Raw genomic sequence first — 20,263 nt, 5'->3', positions numbered from 1 at the left:
TGAAAGTTCTAGCCACAGCAGTCAGAGAAAAAAAGAAAATGCATCCAGAAGGAAATAAAAGGCATTCAAAATGGAAAAGAAAAACTGTCACTGTTTGCAAATGACATGAAACTATATGTAGAAAATCCTAAACACACTACCAGAAAACTACTAGAGCTCATCAATGAATTCGGTCAGACAGTGTGGTATTGGCACAAGAACAGAAATGTAGATCAGTGGAGCAGGATAAGAAGTCCAGAAATAAACTCAAACATCTACGGTCAATAGATCAGTGACAGAGAGGCAGGACTATATAATGGAGAAAAGGCAGTCCCTTCAATAAACAGTTCTGGGAAGACTGGACAGCTACATGTAAAAGAATTAAATTAGAGTATTCTTTACCACCATATACAAAAATAAACTCTATATGGATTAAAGACCTAAATATAAGACCAGATACTTGTTATGCCCAGAGTCCGAGTCCCCAAAACTGAGAGAATAAGACATCCACAGCAATGCAAAAGCATAAAGGGGTTTTATTGCCAGTTCGAGCCAGGGCTCCCGTCTCATCCAGCGCAGTGGAGTCTTGAGGAGAGCCCTGAGCCCAGATTTACAGCAGTATTTATAAGTTTAGAACAAAGACAGGGAGTTGGCAAGGGTTGATTGGCTGCAGGGGTTTCCTGGTATTTACTGATTGGCTAGTCATCATCCCTCTGATTGGCCAGAGTTACCATCCCCGGAAGCCCTGGAAGCATGACTCAGGGATTATTTTTGGCCTAGTGCACCTCTCCTGAGCCGGTCATGGCTCTGATGAGGTTGTAACAATACTATAGAGGAAAACATATGCAGAACACTCTTTGACATAAACTGCAGCAGTATCTTTTCAACCCGTCTGTTAGAGTAATGGAAATAAAAACAAACAAACAAAAAAAACGACTGGAACTTAAAAGCTTTTATATAGCAAAGGAAACCATAAGCAAAAAGAAAAGACAACTCCCAGAACAGGAGGAAATATTTGCAAACAGTTTGACCGACAAGGGATTAATCTCCAAAATTTATAAACAGCTCATGTAGCTCAATGTGAGGAAACAGACCGATCAAAATGGGCAAAAGACCTAAATAGACACATCTCCCAAGAAGACAAGTAGATGGCCAAAAGTCACCTGAAAGAGGCTCAACACTGCTAATTATTAGAGCAATGTAAATGAACTACAATGTGGTATCACCTCACACCAGTCAGAATAACCATCATTAAAAAAAAAAGGTAACAATAAATGCTGGACAGGATGTGGAGAAAAGGGAACCCTCCTACACTGGTGGTAATGTAAACCGGTGCAGCTGCTGTGGAGAACAGTATGGAGTTTCCTTAAAAAACTAAAAATAGAGTTCCTACATAATCCTACAATCCCACTCCTGGGCACATATCCAAAGAAAACCATGTTTCAAAGGGATACATGCACCCCAGTGTTCACTGCAGTGCCGATACAGTAGCCAAGACGTGGAAGTGACGTAAATGTCTGGATAAAGAAAATGTGATGTGTGTACACACACATACACAATGGAAGATTACTCAGCCACTAAAAACAATGAGATAATACCATTTGCAGTACCATAGTGGGCTTGGAGATTATTATACTGAGTGAAATAAGTCAGAGAAAGACATGATAGCACTTACGTGCAGAATCTAAAAAAATGACACAAATGAGCTTATTTACAAAATAGAAGCAGACATCAAAAAAAATCGGTTATCAAAGGTGAAAGGTGAAGGGGAGGGATAAATTAGGAGTTTGGGATTGATGTGTACGTTTTTCTATGTTTGAAATAGATAACCAACAAGAAATACTGGGTAGCATGGGGAACTTTGCTTAAAATTCTATAATAACCTAAATGGGAAAAGAATTCGTAAAAAAATAGATACATGTATATGTAAAACTTGCTGTATACAACTGAAGCTAACGTAACATTGCTAATCAAATACTCTAAAATAAAAAAAAGGTACCATACCATATACCACATATTTATGGTATCTCTTGATGTATTAGTTTATATCTGCCTCTTATTTTCATCTTAGAACCTAGTTCTGTGTATTTTTTTTAATCAAAAGGTCAGTTAAAGAAGAAAAGGAAGAAAATGTTATTTCCCATGAACAGCACTTTATTTTGAGGTGCAATTTCCCCAGGAAATGGAACAAAGACCCATTATATATAATCTAGCAAAGATATTTAACTAGGTACAAAAATACTGGTTCTTAAGTAAGCTTATTAAGATGGTTTTCTCCAAACTTTATTCATTATGTTGTACTTACCAGTCAAACAAATACAGAGTCATGATGAGAATACTTAAGCATTTGAAATGTCAGTAGAAGAAGGTTCCATTCTAAAATTATGTTTGCAGGAGTGGAGAAAAGTCAACACTATTATCAATGTTTCTGTGGTGTACACAGTTTTACATTGCTTATATTAAAATGTGTTTTGTAATATAAAACATGTTAATGCAATGATAAATATTTCATAACAGGAACATAAAATCATAATTACTCCTTCTGTATGGATGACACATACATCACATTGAACTCTTGACTGCAGAGATCTGGTCATGAACATCTTAACACCCTTCCACTGTACAACAATTTCAATACTTCACAAAACTAAAGTACTTCTAGAGAAGCATGTATTAAACTGTCAACTTTATTTTATTCTTTATTCCATTATTTTGAGCTTTTAAATTTGGGAAATTAAGCTGCAGGTGAAGTCACAAAATTGATTCAGCCATCCAGAGCAACATTAAACAGTGATAACTAGAAGAATGCTAATCCTGATCATTGACTCATATGAATTATACATCCTCATCTGTTAGTGTCATTTTGGAAGTGGTACTGAATTTAATATTTGATAAGTCATATTTCAGTTGGTTCAAAAGAAAATAGAAAGTACTCCAGATGCTAAGTGACCATACATACACTACGATGAGAAGTCAGAAACGAAAATGATGTGTTTTATAGGAAAGATAGCCTGACTAGAAAAAAGAGAGCAGCCAAATATTCAACCATGTTACATTTGGAAATACTATACATAAAACTCGAGGATATGTAAAAACAGTGTAATCTATCTTGGGAGGCCAGGTAGGCAGATTTATTTGCCACTGAAAAAAAGAAAGTTTTTTTAGTTGTATTTCTTGACAGCAACATACAGTTCTATAACTAGAGATATCAAAGCCAACCTTGAAGCTTTTGCCCAAATCCAAGTATAACAAAATGAGAACACACTACTAGAAAAGTTACATTTTGTGTATTTTTGACTATTTCACATACATCTTAGTTCTTCTTTAGCAATCTGAACTTCTTACATGTATCTTAACACCTTCTTCACTTTTTCTCTGAAGTCTTAACGTTTTGTTTTCTTCATCAGGATTTAGCTCCAGGCAAACTCAGGTGAACCATCTAAATATACCATATTTAGCATAGGAAAAACTTGAGTCATGTGAAAAAGTGGATGACGATGATGATCACAATGACCAACTACCTCTGAGGTGCTAGGAAATTGACATGTTGGCCTACTTCAGTGTCTGCAGTGCCCTTATATGAAGTCGTTTCTCTCCCATCCCCTAATTGCAAGTGGTAGCTGTGTCTCAGGTTAAGCAGCTCGATCAGGTAGAGTAGCAACAGAACCCAGATCTGTGTAGCCTTGATTCACCATCACTGTGATACGTAGCATGGTGACTTACCTTCATCTTGTCACGGTTGATTAAACTTGTGGCTTCCGGATTCACCTTCCTGAAGTGACTTACAGTCGTGTCTCCTTTCTGTTCAAATGGCCTCTGTGACTTCCTTATTCCTGTAAAATTAAAATTAGGCATACTTATTTCTGCCTTTTATCCAAGACTCCTTCTACAGGTAGTGACAGCCTGCATTTCTGGCCTCGTCTCTGACTACTTCCTTCCCAGCAGCGCCATCTGCAGCCTGTGCTGTCCTTGGCATAGCAGTGCTCCTACCTGCACTTTCAGGAGTGCTTCCTCTTTCTTCTCGCATCTGTTGAAATTATACCTAAGTTTTATGTGGTTTTGATGCTGTCTTCCAGGAGGCCTTGTCTGCTTCCACATCCTTCCTCTTTTACAGTGCTTTGCTTGCTGCCGCTTATACCACTTAATTTTTTGCTTGCTTTGTCTTTTAGGTACTATGGAATTATTTAAAGTAGATTATAAACTTCTTGAAGGCAGAAACTATGATTTTTTTCTCATTTTTATGGTATCCTGTGTAGGGCCTGGTACATCCTAAGCCTGGGTAAGTAAAAAGTAAGGATGGAAATGAGGAAATGATCTCTGATCCCTAGTCTATAGTCAGTAATCCATCTGCTTTCTAAATGACTGGAGTAAAGGGTTTCAAATCAGCAGATGTGTTGAATACTCAGAAATGCCTGTGGCAGGAGAAAGCATTTGCTGAGAGGATGAAAGAACTTACTTTTGAACCTCTCAACTATTGTTTTTCCATTTATGTCTTAGAATGGCTGTATACACTCCCAGGGTACTTGTTAAAATGCAGATTCCAGAAACTTGTATCCAGAAATGTACCGTAGTAGCACAATCCTGAGTTTATTTACTTACATATCTGAGATTTTTTAATAGAAACATTACATAAATTTAAGAAAGTGCATAAATCATGTGTGGCTTAGTTCATTTTTTAAAAAAAATTAATTATTTTTTAATTGAAGGATAATTGCTTTAAGGAATGTTGCTTCCTGTCAAACCTCAGTATGAATCAGCCATAGATATACATATAGTCCCTCCCTTTTGAACCCCTCTCTCAGCTCCCCCGCAACCCCATCCCACCCCGCTAGGTTGATACAGAGCCCCTGTTTGAGTTTCCTGAACCATACAGCAAATTCCTGTTGGCTATCTATTTTACATATGGTAATTTAAGTTTCCATGTTACTCTTCCCATACATCTCACCCTCTCCTCCTGAAACAGACAGAGAGAATAGGCTTAGTTCATTTTAATGGAGAGAACACTCCTGTAAAACCAGTACCAGATCAAGAAACAGAAGGTAGCCTGCATTCCAGCAGCCAGGCCACACTCCCCTTGAAAAAGAAAGTAAAAGTGAAGTCACTCAGTCCTTTCCGACTCTTTGCGACCCTGTGGACTGTAGCCTACCAGGCTCCTCCATCCATGGGATTCTCCAGGCAAGAATAATGGGGTGGGTTGCCATTTCCTTCTCCAGGGGATCTTCCCGACCCAGGGATCGAAGCTAGGGATTGAACCCGGGTCTCCCACATTGGAGGCAGATGCTTTAACCGCTGAGCCAGACCCCTCAGGGGGTTCCTGTGTTTTGTATACAAGAAGCTTAAGGCCTTCTGGCTCGGTGCAGACCTGCTCCTGGTACTGCCATGTAATAAGCATCACTCCCCAAACCACATCCTCCTTTTCTTTTTCCTCCCTTTGTTTTCTTGTCATCTTCCCTCCATACCAACTTGCTCCTTCATAATAAAAATTCATAACATTTTTCTTCTGAAAAAGTTTCTACCCAGTGTTGAACTCCTTAAGCCCTAAAATCACATTTTGGGGTTCTCCCCCTTCTCTTGTATGGTTCCAGAATAGTCTACTAGGCATAGAAGATTCTACTTATTTTCCCCCCTCAAACATTACTTGGAAGATTGAAAGGATAAAAATTGCAAAGCATATGTGCTATTGATTGTTTCTAAACCAAAAGCTTATCTTATGGTAGCTAAGCTGGTAAAGAATTCACCTGCAATGCAGGAGACCCTGGTTTGAGTCCTGGGTTGGCAAGTTCCACTGGAGAAGGGATAGGTTACCCACTCCAGTATTCTTGGGCTTCGCTGGTGGCTCTGATGGTAAAGAATCTGCTTTCAATGCAGGAGACCCAAGTTTGATTCCTGTGTTGGGAAGGTCCCCTCCCAGGGTTTCTTGCCTAGAGAATCCTCATGGACAGAGGAGCCTGGCAGACTACAGTCCATGGGGTTGCAAAGAGTTGGATGCGACTGAGCAACTAAGCACATATATTTTAAAGAAAAAGAAACATATATATATTTTAATTGCTTTAAGCATTAATTAAGGACTCAATATATATGGGATTCATATATATAAACTACATAAAATAGGTAAGCAACAAGTATTTACTGTATAGTGCAAGGAATTATACCTAATATCTTGTAGTAACCTGTAATGGAATATAATCTGCAAAAACCCTGAATCAGTATGATGTACATTTGAAACTAACACAGTACTGCAAATCACCTCTCCTTCAACTAAAAAAGGACTCAGTTTTAGAGTTTCTGATAGTTTAACATTAGATAAGTGTATTGTGCTATGCAGGCCTCGTTTACTAAGCAATTTAAGGCTGTAAATAGTTTTGACTGAGTTTCGTTTAGTTTGCTCAAGAAAATATTTTTAGGTGCACAGTATTACCTTGATTGTTAAATCCTTAAAGATGATACTAATTGCCACTATATTTTATCTTTTACTGAACAGGTTTTCCACTTTCAAAATTTTACTTGACAATTCATTATTCTATTTGAGAATTTGTTTTTAAAATTATTCCTTCCTTCTCTCCTCAGTTTGATACAGTCAGGTTGTTACTATATTTTTAGGAACTAAAAGTAAATCATAAATAAGAAAGTACGAATGTATATTGCTGTGATTTGTTAAACATTGCAATAGCCACAATATGATATATTAATTTCAATTAAGTAGGGTAAATTAGAATTGTGCAGCCATTTAAAAAAATATTTTCAAGAGGAAAAAATCCCATTAAGTTGATTTGTAGCACTTATAAAAAATGATGCTGCTAGGACTGAATATTCTTTGTGTCATTTATACTCTTTTTGGAAAAGACCTATTTTTTACTATAGTGAAGACAATCATGTAGTAACTTCCCTGAAAAATAAGATTAGAGGGATAAAAGACTTTTAAAGGTTATCTAATTCACTCTGTCTCCAGGCATGATATATATATTTTTAAAAACTACTTTCTTCAGAATGCCCATGCTGTCTACTTGTTTAGCATATTGGCTTCATATTTTCATTTTTTTCTCTTTAAATTCTATAACCTACTTGTTCATTTCACTTAAACTGCTCACTTGGAAACTACCTGAAACCTCATCAAAATCTGTAATAGTTCCAAATCCAAGCTTTCAAACTTGGAATTAATATCATTGAATTCAGTTTCTTCTATTCTCTTACTCCTGCTTATTCTGCTGTTCCATCTTTGTCCATTTTCTTTGATCTCTTATTTTCTGTTCTCTCACCCGCTTCCAAGGGACTTGACTGATCCCCCAAGAACACGAAGATCAACCTTTCTTCAGAATCTCCATCCTCTTTTTCAACCATATCCTCCTTGTCAACACCGTTTCCTGTTGAGGTCTACTGTCTACTTGGTTACCACTTGTAAGATATTTTGGAAAATCATAAATAAAGTTTAATTTAATGTATTCCACATGGTTTGTTGCTAAAGTTTCTCAGTAGCATACCTCTCTCCTGGTCTTTGCAGTCATAACATGACCTAATTGACTATGTGAGGGTTGTCTGTGCCCATGATCTCAGTTCATTTCTGGTCACTCCCAGTGTCCTTCCATCTGGCTTCTGTATCCATCTCTTATCTGAAAATCACACTAGTTCACCAGGGATTTCCATGTTGTTAAATACCAGATGGACATTTTTCAGTCCTATAAAAAATCAGATTTGTACCTAGCATTTGCAAGCAATTCCTTAAAAATCTAAAAGTAGAACTACCATCTGATCCTCACTCCTGGGCATATATCCGGAAGAAAACCATAATTTGAAAATACACATACACCCCAGTGTTCATCGCAGCACTATTTACAATAGCCAAGACATGGAACCAACTGAAATGTCCATTGACAGAGAGTATATAAAGAAGATGTGGTATATAAATACAGTTGAATATTACTCAGCCATAAGAAAATAATGAAGTTATGCCATTTACAGTAACATGAATGGACCTAGAGATGGACGGTGTTAAAGGTTATCATACTAAGTCAAGTAAGTTGGACACGACTGAGCGACTGAACTGAACTGAAAGTAAGTCAGAGAAAGACGAATATCATGTATACCATTTGTGTAGAATCTAATTTCTCCAAAGAAGACGTATGGATGGCTAACAAACACATGAAAAGATACTCAACATCACTCATTACCAGAGAAATGCAAATCAAAACCACGGTGAGGTACCATTTCACGCCAGTCAGAATGGCTGCAGTCCAAAAATCTACAAGAAATAAATGCTAGAGAGGGTGTGGAGAAAAGGGAATCCTCTTACACTGTTGGTGGGAATGCAAACTAGTATAGCCACTATAGAGAACAGTGTGGAGAGTCCTTAAAAAACTGGAAATAGAACTGCCTTATGACCCAGCAATCCCACTGCAGGGCATACACACCGAGGAAACCAGAATTGAAAGAGACACATGTACCCCAATGTTCATCGCAGCACTGTTTATAATAGCCAGGATATGGAAGCAACCTAGATGTCCATCAGCAGATGAATGGATAAGAAAGCTGTGGTACATATACACAATGGAGTATTATTACTCAGCCATTAAAAAGAATACATTTGACTCAGTTCCACTGAGGTGGATGAAACTGGAGCCGATTATCCAGAGTGAAGTAAGCCAGAAAGAAAAACACCAATACAGTATACTAACGCATATATATGGAATTTAGAAAGATGGTAACGATAACTCTGTATGCAAGACAGCAAAAGAGACACAGACATATAGAACAATCTTTTGGACTCTGTGGGAGAAGGAGAGGGTGGAATGATTTGGGAGAATGGCATTGAAACATGTATAATATCACACAAGAAACGAATCGCCAGTCTAGGTTTGATGCAGGATACAGGATGCTTGGGGCTGGTGCACTGGGATGACCCAGAGGGATGGTGTGGGGGAGGAGGTGGGTGGGGGGTTCAGGATTGGGAACACATGTACACCCGTGCCAGATTCATGTTGATGTGTGGCAAAACCAATACAATACTGTAAAGTAAAAAATAATAATAATAAAAATAAAGAAAAAATGATAAATGAACATATTTATGAAACAGACTCACAGACATAGAAAATAAACTTATGGTTACCAAAGGGGAAACTTGGCCGGCTGGGGATAAATCAGGAGCTTGGGATGAACATATACACACTATTATATATAAAATAGATGCTCAACAAGGGCCTACTATATAGCACAGGGAACTCTACTCATTATTCTGTGATAACATATATGAGAAAAGAATTTTAAAAAAGGATGTGTGTGTGTGCATATATGTGTGTGTATAATTGAATCACTTTGCTATACACCTGAAACTAACATTGTAGATCAACAACCCTCTGATAAACTTTAAAAAAATAGTGTAAAAGATACTCTGATGGAAAAATAAAGAATCAGTAAAATGTCATTTCAAATTTCTCCCAGTAGCGTTGGCTTTTAGGAAAAAAGTGCTTCCTTCCTGATTATAATGAAAAACTCATAGAAGAATTTTATTATAGATATGATGGAAAGACGCTTGTTTCTGTTTATTTTTTCCAGACAATATTTCTTCTAAAATATACCTCTTTAGAACTGACATATAATTTGCATACAGAAAATTACAAAATCTTAAATCTATAGTTTGAGTTTTGATTGGCCTTAACTATCCCAATACAAAATCTGTGAGTGCCTGGTTTCCCCTTATTGTGTATTTTTGATTAAGAACAAATCTGAGTAATTTATTATGAATTAGCCAGTTTTTAAAAAAGAGAAAAAGCACAGTTAAAAGAAGCTTTTAGACTTTAGATCAATCGTGTATACTTGCAGTGTCACAAACTCTCAATATGTAAGGCTAAGTTCACATTTTGATATTTGCAATCTCTCAGGTAAGATTTTTAAAATCTATAAAGTACATGTTTTAAAAATGGAATTATATACCAAAAAATTTATGTGTAAAAAATTAAGTACATATAGATACTCCCTTGCAAATACTACTACACAAGAACATTTGTAATACATTACTAACGATGGAGGGCTTCCCTGATAGCTCAGTTGGTAAAGAATCAGCCTACAATGCAGGAGACCTTGGTTCGATCCCTGGATTGGGAATACACTTTTGAAATCTCTGGAGAGAGATGATTTTTTAAATTATGTGCTTATAGTACATACTAATAACCACCAAATATCAATGTTTACTTGTTAAAATTTTTATTGGCAAAAATTTCTTACTAAAAAAAATATTTAATGAGCTCAGTCTAAATTTGAAAAGAGTACACTGTGATCTTATTAATTTTAAATAACATTCACTCTACATAGTTGTTTAAAACATTACTTTTTCTCTAAGATATATATATATATATATATTTCCTGAGCTTAACTGTACTTTATGCTATTTTGAGGAATTTAACTTCATTTGTTAGCTTCATCTAAGATGTTAAAAATACAATTATTAATAAATGCTCTAGATTTTTTAAAAATTCCTAAATTACACTAAATATACAGAGTTTTACAGTCATTTCACATTTTGCGTCAGGGTTTAAATATATTTTGTATTTAATTATTTTAAAATATGTTGAAATAAGTATTTGAAGCCTGTTCTCTTTTTTAAAAAGTTGAAATATTCTGTATTCTACAAGTAATATATTCTTTTTCCTGAGACAGTGTTATTCATGTGAGTTTTAAGTCTAGAATCCTAACATTATAAATCCATATGTGACTAAGATACAGGTGAAATGTTATAGATAGTATTATACTAATTTAAGGGCATTAACTATTCATTACCCTGAGGCAAAGTTTTATTAAAAGAGGTAGAATTAGAGCTGGCATTAAATCACGCTAAATTTTGGTTACCCAGTAAGAATAAAGATTGCTCCTTGATATGGATCAGAAAGAAGCAAAATGGAACAGCCCTAAGAAAACCCATACAAAGGTGAAAATGAGGATAGGAGGTTTGGGGACCATAATTTTTTTTGAGATATAATTTTTAATGGAAATAGTGTTAGAAAAAGTGTACTTACTGTGGCATCCCAATCATGTCTACCTTCAAACCCCTTCCCATCCTCTGTTAATTTCCTTGTCACTGTCCACCTGTTTAAAGTCCCCTCTGCGTATTCCTAATGTATCTCAACATAATCTCGATTGAAATACCCTGTTTATAGTTAACCATCTTTGGAGCCTTTTCCTTCCATTTCACCCTACAGTAATTTCATCTTTTATATTTCTCTAGAACTCACTGAAGACATAGCTAAATTATAGAGTCCTTACTAAATACCATATAATTTAGTAGCTAATTAACTTCTGATCTGTTCACTCCAGTAGCAGTTTTCAGTAAGAAAGATACAATTATTATCCCGATTTACAAAGAGGCAACTCAAGCACAGACTCAAATGTTGGTTTACTAATTCTAGAATGTTAAGCACACTGCCCTTATTTTGTCTGTATGGTTGGAGATCTCCATGTGCATGTTCCGTGTTTCTTTTTCAGCAAAAAAAGCACCATGTTTTTTACATGTACTTGTTTTCTCATTTTATGGAATATAGCATCTCTCACTGTTAAGTACTGACTAGATCGTTGGCTTGATTGGTTAATCAATTGATTCAAAAGTGTTTGACTTTACTGCCAAGAGCTGTGGCCTCTAAGCAGTTTTAAATTTTCCAAGGTTTGTAAGCAGTAGACTGACGGAAGTGGAGATTTTGGAAGATTTAGCTAGAAATGAGAGATTGGAGACTAAAGATTAGAGTGCCCATAATTCAGGCATGATATGATAAACATCCATACACAGTCAGTTGTGTCAAAGTGATAGAAAAAAAGGCAAATACAGGATAGGACATGTTCACTGGCATTACGATTGATGTAGGTAAAGTTGAAACTTGGATCATTAGAAGAAAGGTTGCATTATTGACAGAAGTACAGAAGTCTGGCCAAGATAAATAATTTTGTGCAGAGAATAGTGACATGTTTGAAAAAAATTTGGTTTTAGAGTGTTCAAGTAGATATATCCAATTAGTGGTTACTCCATAAGATGTAACACTACATACCTGGCTAAGAAGGAGTCTTTCATACCAAGAGCTGTTGAATTGAAGAGTATGAATCATCTAAAGGAGAAAATGTGAGAAGAGAAAGGAACATCAAGGACAAATGATGTAACTTATCTCTTTGATATTTCAGTTATAGAGCCCTTACTAATTAAAGTATGTTACCATTTTTAGTGACCTTTTTAATAAGCCCAAATACATAAATGAGTATGTAGATTTTGTTTTAAATTGATGTCTCAATTTAATGTTCCATATATTAGTATTTTATGTTATTTATTATATCCATATATTTTATTTTTATTTATATTCATTGGGCTTTTCTCCCCCGCTGTTTCCTGCCCCCAACACACACACACATGTGCACAAACACTAGGCTATAAACCCTATGTGTGTGTGTTAGTTGCTCAGTCGTGTCCTACTCTTTGCAACCCCATGGACTATAGCCCTCCAGGCTCCTCTGTCCATGGGATTCTCCAGGCAAAAATACTGGAGTGGGTTGCCATTTCCTTTTCCAATAAACCCCACGAGGCCAGGGATTTTTGTTCTAGACACTCTTTTCTCAAGTGCTTAGAAATGTGCCTATCACGTATCAGACATTCAATAAATATCAGTTGAATAAATAGTAATAACGATAGCCAACACTTAAGGAAGGCTCACTTGTCATACTTTTCTGAATGCTGTAGATTATTATAACACCCTTGATCTACTGATGCAGAAACTGACCCACAGGTTGGTTAACACACCCCACCCCACCCAGCAGCCTGGTCTGTAACCAGAGTCCCCAGCCTTCAGTGTGGTGCTTCTATTGAAGACGATTGCTGTGTTTGGTTCTGTGAAGTCTTTATGGAAGAACCAGAAGCTGTATATTAGCCTCTAGATACAAAATACTAGCTATATACCTGGCTTCACATTGTTAGTATATTGATTAAGTATAAAGGTAAATGCAACTGATTTGAAGCTTTCAAAGTAGTAAGCTTAAAGAAACAGAAAATCACACCCAAGAATTTGATGTCTCATTTGGCAGATTAGCAGGCTAACCCAGGCCCATCCATCATGAGTTAAACCCATTCTCAAGGCCTGCAGATCCAGGGTACTGTCAGTAGTGTTATATGGGTCTAATATCTGAGTCCTTATCAGTGTCATTTTCATTTCTGGGATAGGTTTCATTTATCATCCCGTTGTGCTATATTTCACATCAAATGTCAAGATAAAGTCTCTAATGTCAAAGATTTAGAGGCAGTGATTTTCCAGACTTACTCATCAGAATGCAGTGATCCTGGACATCCGGAGAAAACGGATAACGCTGGACTTTTAAATCAGTTGGCATTAGGTGAACTTTAGAGAGAGTATCACTCTAAGACAATATACGAGAAGTTTCAAGGATATGAACTAAAGGCATCTGAAGAAACTGGACTAGAAAACCTGTCACAGCAGGTAGTATCATGTGATGCAACAGGATCCAGACTGAGCAATGTTTCACTCAGGTCGCAATCAGTGAGGAAGTGACAGGGAAAAATACCAAGTCCAAACAGTGATCAGGGAATTATCTCATAGACGCACTACAAGACTCATCATTAAGGAGTAATTGCCTAGCATCTCAGGGTGCTTTCATCCACATGAATATGCTTTCATATAGAGGATTATCAAAGACTTATCATGCGAGCACTGAGAGGGAAGATGTGAATGAATCCATTTTCACAGATAATCCAAAAAAGAAGAAAAATATGAGAGACTATGTTTCAAAAGACAGTGGCCCTATTTTTGTTTTGGTCCTATTTATTTTTTGTTTAAATCCATCTTATAGACTTCTCTTGATAATAACATCTTTTTTATCACCTAATAGGCCCATAAGTAAAAACAACAACAAAAAATGATCTGTACCAGGAAAATGAATTAAAGAGAGGTTAAATGGCTTTCCTGAGGGAAATCATTCAATTTATTTGCAAAGTTAGAGTAGGGCAGAAAAGCTATCTTCCTAGTTCATTTCTTAGGCCAGTCACAGATACAAAATATTTAGTGATATGAAATGAGTGGTTTTACTGTTTAACATAGAATAATGTGACTTGTAAGCTTCATGCTACATTAGTTGTATTTTGTTGTTGTTGTACTTTAGATTACATTTATAACATGAGAATAGTAATGTTCCTTGATGGTGATTTTTTTTCTGAAAGATAAAAAGGAAAAAAGCCCATATATACTTTTACTCTATTATACCTTTCATATATATTTGATATGACAGAGCTCCAAAAACATTTGCATTGTAAATTTACATATTCAGTGTATCTCATATCAAAAGCTGTTCAGTTGGATTTTAAAATAAAGAATCTAACAAGTAACTTTTCATTTTGAACTTACTACTTTAGTTACCAAAAAAATTCCATGAGAGTAATTCTGTTAAGCATTCCAGGTTTTCTTTCATTGATGAATAGAAGAGTTGATAAGTCTAGAAAATGGGCTGTCAAGAAAATATTAATTACTAAAATGTACTTAGAAGCTAAGTCATAGGACCTTTTAAGTCAGCCTCTGCTGTACACTTGAAAGAAACAGTCATACTATTTTGTCATATATTTAACCTCTCAACATTTTGAAAGCACAGTGAATATGAGAAGCTTTCTCATCAGTCATAGTACCGGTTTTGTTGTTCAAAAACTAGAAGGTGCTTCTACGAGCACAGTTTATCCCCAGTAGCTGTCTCACTAGTGTCTGGGCTTTAGGGTAGTCTTACAGTCTCCTCAGAATTTTTCAGGCCTGCCTGCACTTTGGGTTCTCATCGCCTGACCTTCCAGGGAGGAGCAGTTTTCAGCATATTCTGCTTAGGATTTCCTTAGAATTGATTGGAGCTTTTTGTTTTGGTTGTTCTGTGTTGTTACTTGTTCTCTCCCGTACCTCCCCTGTTTACAATACCTCAACTACTGATCTTATTGTCACTGTGAATTCAGGTAAAGCTCATAAGGAGAGGTGTGTCTCCACTGTACTAGCGGGGCTGACGCTTTGTGTAGAGAAGAGTTTGAATAAGACCAATCATACCTACCTAGCCTGGGGAAATCCAACACAGTGGTGTTCTTTGCCATCTGGATGTAGGTAATCCCTATTTATATCTCGTACTTCAGGCAAGTCCAGAAGGATTTGGCCGAGCTATTGTCTGATCTATATCACACCTGCTGTTTGGTGTCACAGCCTTGTAAGGACCAGTGCTACCTCAGAGAAGTTTATCTAGCTTGATGTATAGGAAGACCTCAAAGAAAGGACTGGGACTATGTAACAGTGCCTCAAAGAAAGGACTAGGAATATGTAACTATCGAGAAATAGAGAAATCTTTTATTAGACTGTCAGAGTGCTAAGCACCTCAGGATTTCCTCTCGTTTTGCACCAACAGTGGTGATCCAGACACTCCCATTTGCCAACAGAAGCCTGCCCACCTGCTGCCTGCTCTCACACTGTTTTTACTAAAGACTCAAGTAATTGGTTCCGAAGATCATAGTACCATACATTAGGAAGGTCATAGAATGCCTCTGAATACTTCTGTTATACTTAACACTAAATAAAAGAGTATATTTTGTCTTAACAGTTCAAAAACATCTCTTCCTAGATGTCTGTCTTCTCACAAAGAAACTGAGAAAGAAATAATAAAGATTTACTTCCTTTTAGTATTCTGGGTGCCTGAGCACACAAAGGAGACCCAGGACTATGGTGTCATTACTGCATTCCTACAAACTTGTACATTTTAAAATAGCATCTTCTTTAGAGTTATGTGGTTAAAAAAAAAAAAAAAGATTGACTATCATATATGAAAAATGGATCCCTCACTGTATGTAGGCTTTGATCAGGAAAGCAGTTGCTCTTCTACTGGCAGATCTTAAATAGCCAAGATTAAAGACACAAGTTTATTTAAGAGCAATGAGGAAACTCATTTGACTTCTTGGAAGTCCTGCCAAAGGAAATACAAGATTTTTCTCCTACATTCTGTCTTCATGTTGATAATAAATCAGCATGTTTTCTTTTTTTGCTGTTACAGTACTTCTGTTGCAGAGTGAGAATCATATGCTAGACAGTTGAGGGATTATCACTTAAATATTTTCTTAAATTTCATGTGTCTGCTCTCCTTGTACTGGAGGATAGTAAACAAGGTACAGAAAAAAGCTGAAAGGATTCACACAGGTAATTTTTTCTGATGTAAACAAGAAGGGAAAGAAAATGAACAGAAATAAAGTTTACATTCCCTACTGATATCCAGCTGCATGAAAAGATGGTACAGAAAGAATCCACGTGATAGTAAAAGATAATCACAGCAGTGTTTCCTCTAGCTGTTGACAAGCTCTTAGTTCATTCTACAATCACGTATTTTAAAATGAAAGAAGGGACCAAAAGTGCTTTTGTGGATTTGATGTTAAGCTGAAAGTGGCATTTGGATAACACCAGACAATATCAAATCTTAGTTTTTGTGTGCCATTTTCTTGGTGTCATAAAATGTTGTTTTTTAGTTGGTCATGTCCGACTCTTGCAACCCCATGGCCTATAGCCCACCAGGCTCCTCTGTCCATGGGATTTCCCAGGCAAGAATACTGGAGTGGGTTGCCATTTCCTTCTCCAAGGGATCTTCCCAACCCAGGGATCAAGTCCTCGTCTCCTGGATTGGCAGGCAGATTCTTTACCACAGAGACCCCAGGTGTCATAAATGCTTCTTTTTAAAATAACTTATATTTTTTCAGTGATCAGAATTCAAACTCACATCTCTCTGGGATTGGTGTGAGCACGCTTTTTTTTTTTTTTCCCCTTGTAAGGAACTTACGCCAAAGCAAATGGAGACCAGTATATATTTTATCAGTGAGTAGGGGAAAGTAACACTTTGGGATTCCCTGGTGGCTCAGATGGTAAAGAATCTGCCTGCAAAGTGGGACACCTGGGTTTGATCTCTGCCTCGAGACAGTTCCCTGGTGAAGAGAATGGCTACCCACTCCAGTATTTTTGCCTGGAGAATTCCATGCACAGAGCCTGGGGTTGCGAAGGGTTGGGCATGACTGAATGACTAACACTTTTCAGGGAAAAATAACTAGATTGAATCCTATTATTAATGTCTTTACAAGAGTGACTTCCTGCTTTTGTATATTATCTGAACAACTTTTTGTACTCTGCTTATATTAGCATCTTTAGTTTTGCTCCAAAGTCCATTTAACTGAAGTCAGGTTCTGTCACTGAGTAGGGAAGATCCACTGAAGAAGGTCATGGTAACCCACTCCAGTATTCTCACCTGGAGAATTCCAAGGACAGAGGAACATGGTGGGCTACTGTCCATGGGGTCACAAAGAGTCAGACACAACTGAAGCGAATTAGCACGTATGCACACGTTACAAAAGTTAATCAAACACATTTTTTTTTCTATCTTGCTTCTGCCCCGAGGCTTATAAAGTTAATCTTAGTTTATTAGAAACTTAAATAAGAAGTTTTAAAACAAAATTATTCACTGGCAGGAGAACCCAGATTTTATGCCTAGTCCTAAGTATTTTACATGAATTACCTATTAATAATTCATTTCTCACATTTTGTTTTTTCATTATACAGTTGAACAATTTGAAGTTTAGAGTAATTTTCAAGGTCACAACTTGAGGCAGATCCAGGATAAAGATACCGACTCAGACATTTTAACTGAAACCTAACAACAGTGTTGGTCTATACTGGTCATTAATATTTTCAGAACATTATGTTTATAAAAGACTCCTTAATGATCACTCACTACCAACACAGTTTTGAAATAATATTGAAAAAGCAGAGCAATATGATTGATACCATCTTCCCAAGAAGTCAGGAATGATGTGGATGGACCTAAAAACTGTCATACACAGTGAAGTAAGAAGAAGAAGGACAGATACCATATATTAAGGCATATATGTGAAATCCAAAAAAATTGGTGAAGTCGATCCTATTTCCTAAGCAGAAATAGAGACATAGATATGGAGAACAAATGTATGGAGATGAAGAGGAAAAGGGGGGTGGATGAAGTGGGAGATTGGGATTGACACATATACACTGTTAATCTCCTGAGAAAGAAATGGCAACCCACTCGAGTATTCTTGCCTGGGAAATCCCACTGACAGAGGAGCCCGGCCCATGGGATTGCAGAGAGTTGGTCATGACTGAGCATACACGCACTCTTGTATACCTACAGCTGATACACTTTACAGTGGATACTAACACATTGTAAAGTAATTATATGCTGATAAAAATAAAGATTCTACATTATAAAAAGGAAAGAGTTACATGGAACGAGGTTTCTTTCCTCATTGACATATACTGTATTTAGCTTAATTTCCAATTTCTTTTCTGATACTCTTGTGTAAGAGAACTATTATATTTAAGTGTACTAATTTTTATTGTCAAGTATGTTACTAAAATTAAGCATATTATTCAGATATATTATTTATATCATTATGCTATGCAAACTTCAAATAAGATATAGTAATTAATTTTATGATAATTTTTAAGACCCATTCTTTTTGGTTCTTATGCTCTGAAGTAAGCGTTCAGTTGACTGGACAAGAAAAAAATGTTTATATTAATGGTTTGTCAAAATAGATCTCCATGGGAAAAAGAGATATCCTATATCAAAAAGCATGCAGATTTTCCCCATTGCACTTGTAAGTGAAGTGAAGTGACGTGGCTTAATCCTGTCCGACTCTTTGCGACCCCATGGACTGTAGCCTACAAGGCTCCTCTGTCCATGGAATTTTCCAGGCAAGAGTTCTCGAGTGGGTTGCCATTTCCAAGTTAAATGAATATTTAGGATTAAATTTCCATGAGTTACTGACATTTCCCTTGTCAGAATTAGTAAAAATCACAAGTGGAAAGAATATAAATGAACATCATGCTTGCTAAAGCTGTCAAGCAGTTACTCTGTTCCTTCTTACCAAAGTATTCTCAAAGTCCATGCATCAGTTAAATACATATATTAAAGACTAGCTTAAAATGGTGAGCTTAGTTAGATTTTAATTGTGTTAAGCATTGCTTTAGGTAACCCTGTAAATGAAGCATACCCTCCAAGGTCAGCACTTAAGACCTCTGGAGTGCTTGCTTGTTCTTATATTCTTGTGTTTGCTCTTCTGACTTTTGTATGTGCCAGTAATGTCTCTGTCTCACTTTGGCAGACAAAATGTATTGTCACAGTTTGAATGTGTAAGCTTGTGAAAGCATTTTTTTGGTTTTGTTTCATTTTGTTTGCTGTTTTGTTACACTTGATATCCCCATTGCCTAAATAAGTGCATAGTATCTGCACTGTGGTTCTAATCCAGGCAGAGTTCCTCACAGTTGTCACATACATGTGGGCATCTTATTCTGTGTCGTTAGAGTCAGATATTTTAGCCAGTCACATAAATGTTGATTTTTTAATTACTTTAATGGTCAATATTTAACTGTGATCACCAGTAAAAACTTTTATAAAACTTTCCACTAGGTTTTCTTCCTGTCTTTTGATAAGTTATTATATGATGGAAAAGGCATGGACCTTGGAGTTCAAACCCAACTGGCTCTGCAAATCTCACCAGTTACTAGTTGTGCAATCTTAGTTTAGTTCATTTCTCCATATCTCAGTTTCCTCATTTGGAAGATAGAATGATAATATCTACTTTATATAGTTATTAAGAAATGAGGGGATAATCTATATGAATGAAGCATTCTGTCAAATGTCCAGCAAATAACTTAAGTATTAATAGTATAGTGAATATGAGCTCAGGATCTGAAATCATACAGACCTAATTTCAAATCTCAGATTTTACACACAGCAGATGTGAAAACCTAAGCAATTTTTTACCTCCGTTTAGCCTCAGTTACTTTATTGATTAAGTGGCTGTAATAAAAATACCTTTGTTATGACTATTAGAATTAAATGCAATATTGCATGTAGAACTTGTGTTAAACACAAAATGAGTGCTTAATGGTAGTTGTTATTAGTACTTGGTATCAGTGTATTTGATATTATCTATGCTACTATAGTTATTAGAATAATAAAACCTTCATTTCTGTGATATGAAAGTCTTAGTTTTTAATCAGACTTAAAGTAGTATCAAACACATTGCTTATAGTATTTTTATTGCTACATTGTTGTTAATATAGTAATATTTAATAGAAAATATATGTGACAGTATTCCTTATAAACTATAGTGTAAATAAACCACACATGGCTATTTTTTAGTTGGTTTGCTTGAAGTTCTTTAAAAATATGTCCAAATACATGAATGAGGCAGCTGCACTATGAATGAGAAATTAGAGATACA

General features: G+C 36.2%; 1 protein-coding gene across 9 annotated transcripts in view; it reads left to right on the top strand.

Moving 5' to 3' along the window:
• Nucleotides 1-20,263, top strand: part of TUSC3 (tumor suppressor candidate 3) — a 222,802-nt gene that overhangs the window by 170,731 nt on the left and 31,808 nt on the right. The gene's annotated exons all lie outside the window — the stretch shown is intronic.

Source organism: Ovis canadensis, chromosome 26 (genome assembly GCF_042477335.2).
Source record: "Ovis canadensis isolate MfBH-ARS-UI-01 breed Bighorn chromosome 26, ARS-UI_OviCan_v2, whole genome shotgun sequence".
Taxonomy (NCBI): Eukaryota; Metazoa; Chordata; class Mammalia; order Artiodactyla; family Bovidae; genus Ovis; species Ovis canadensis.
The sequence above is the reverse complement of the archived record's forward strand: the minus strand, read 5'-3'. Positions and strand labels throughout refer to the sequence as shown.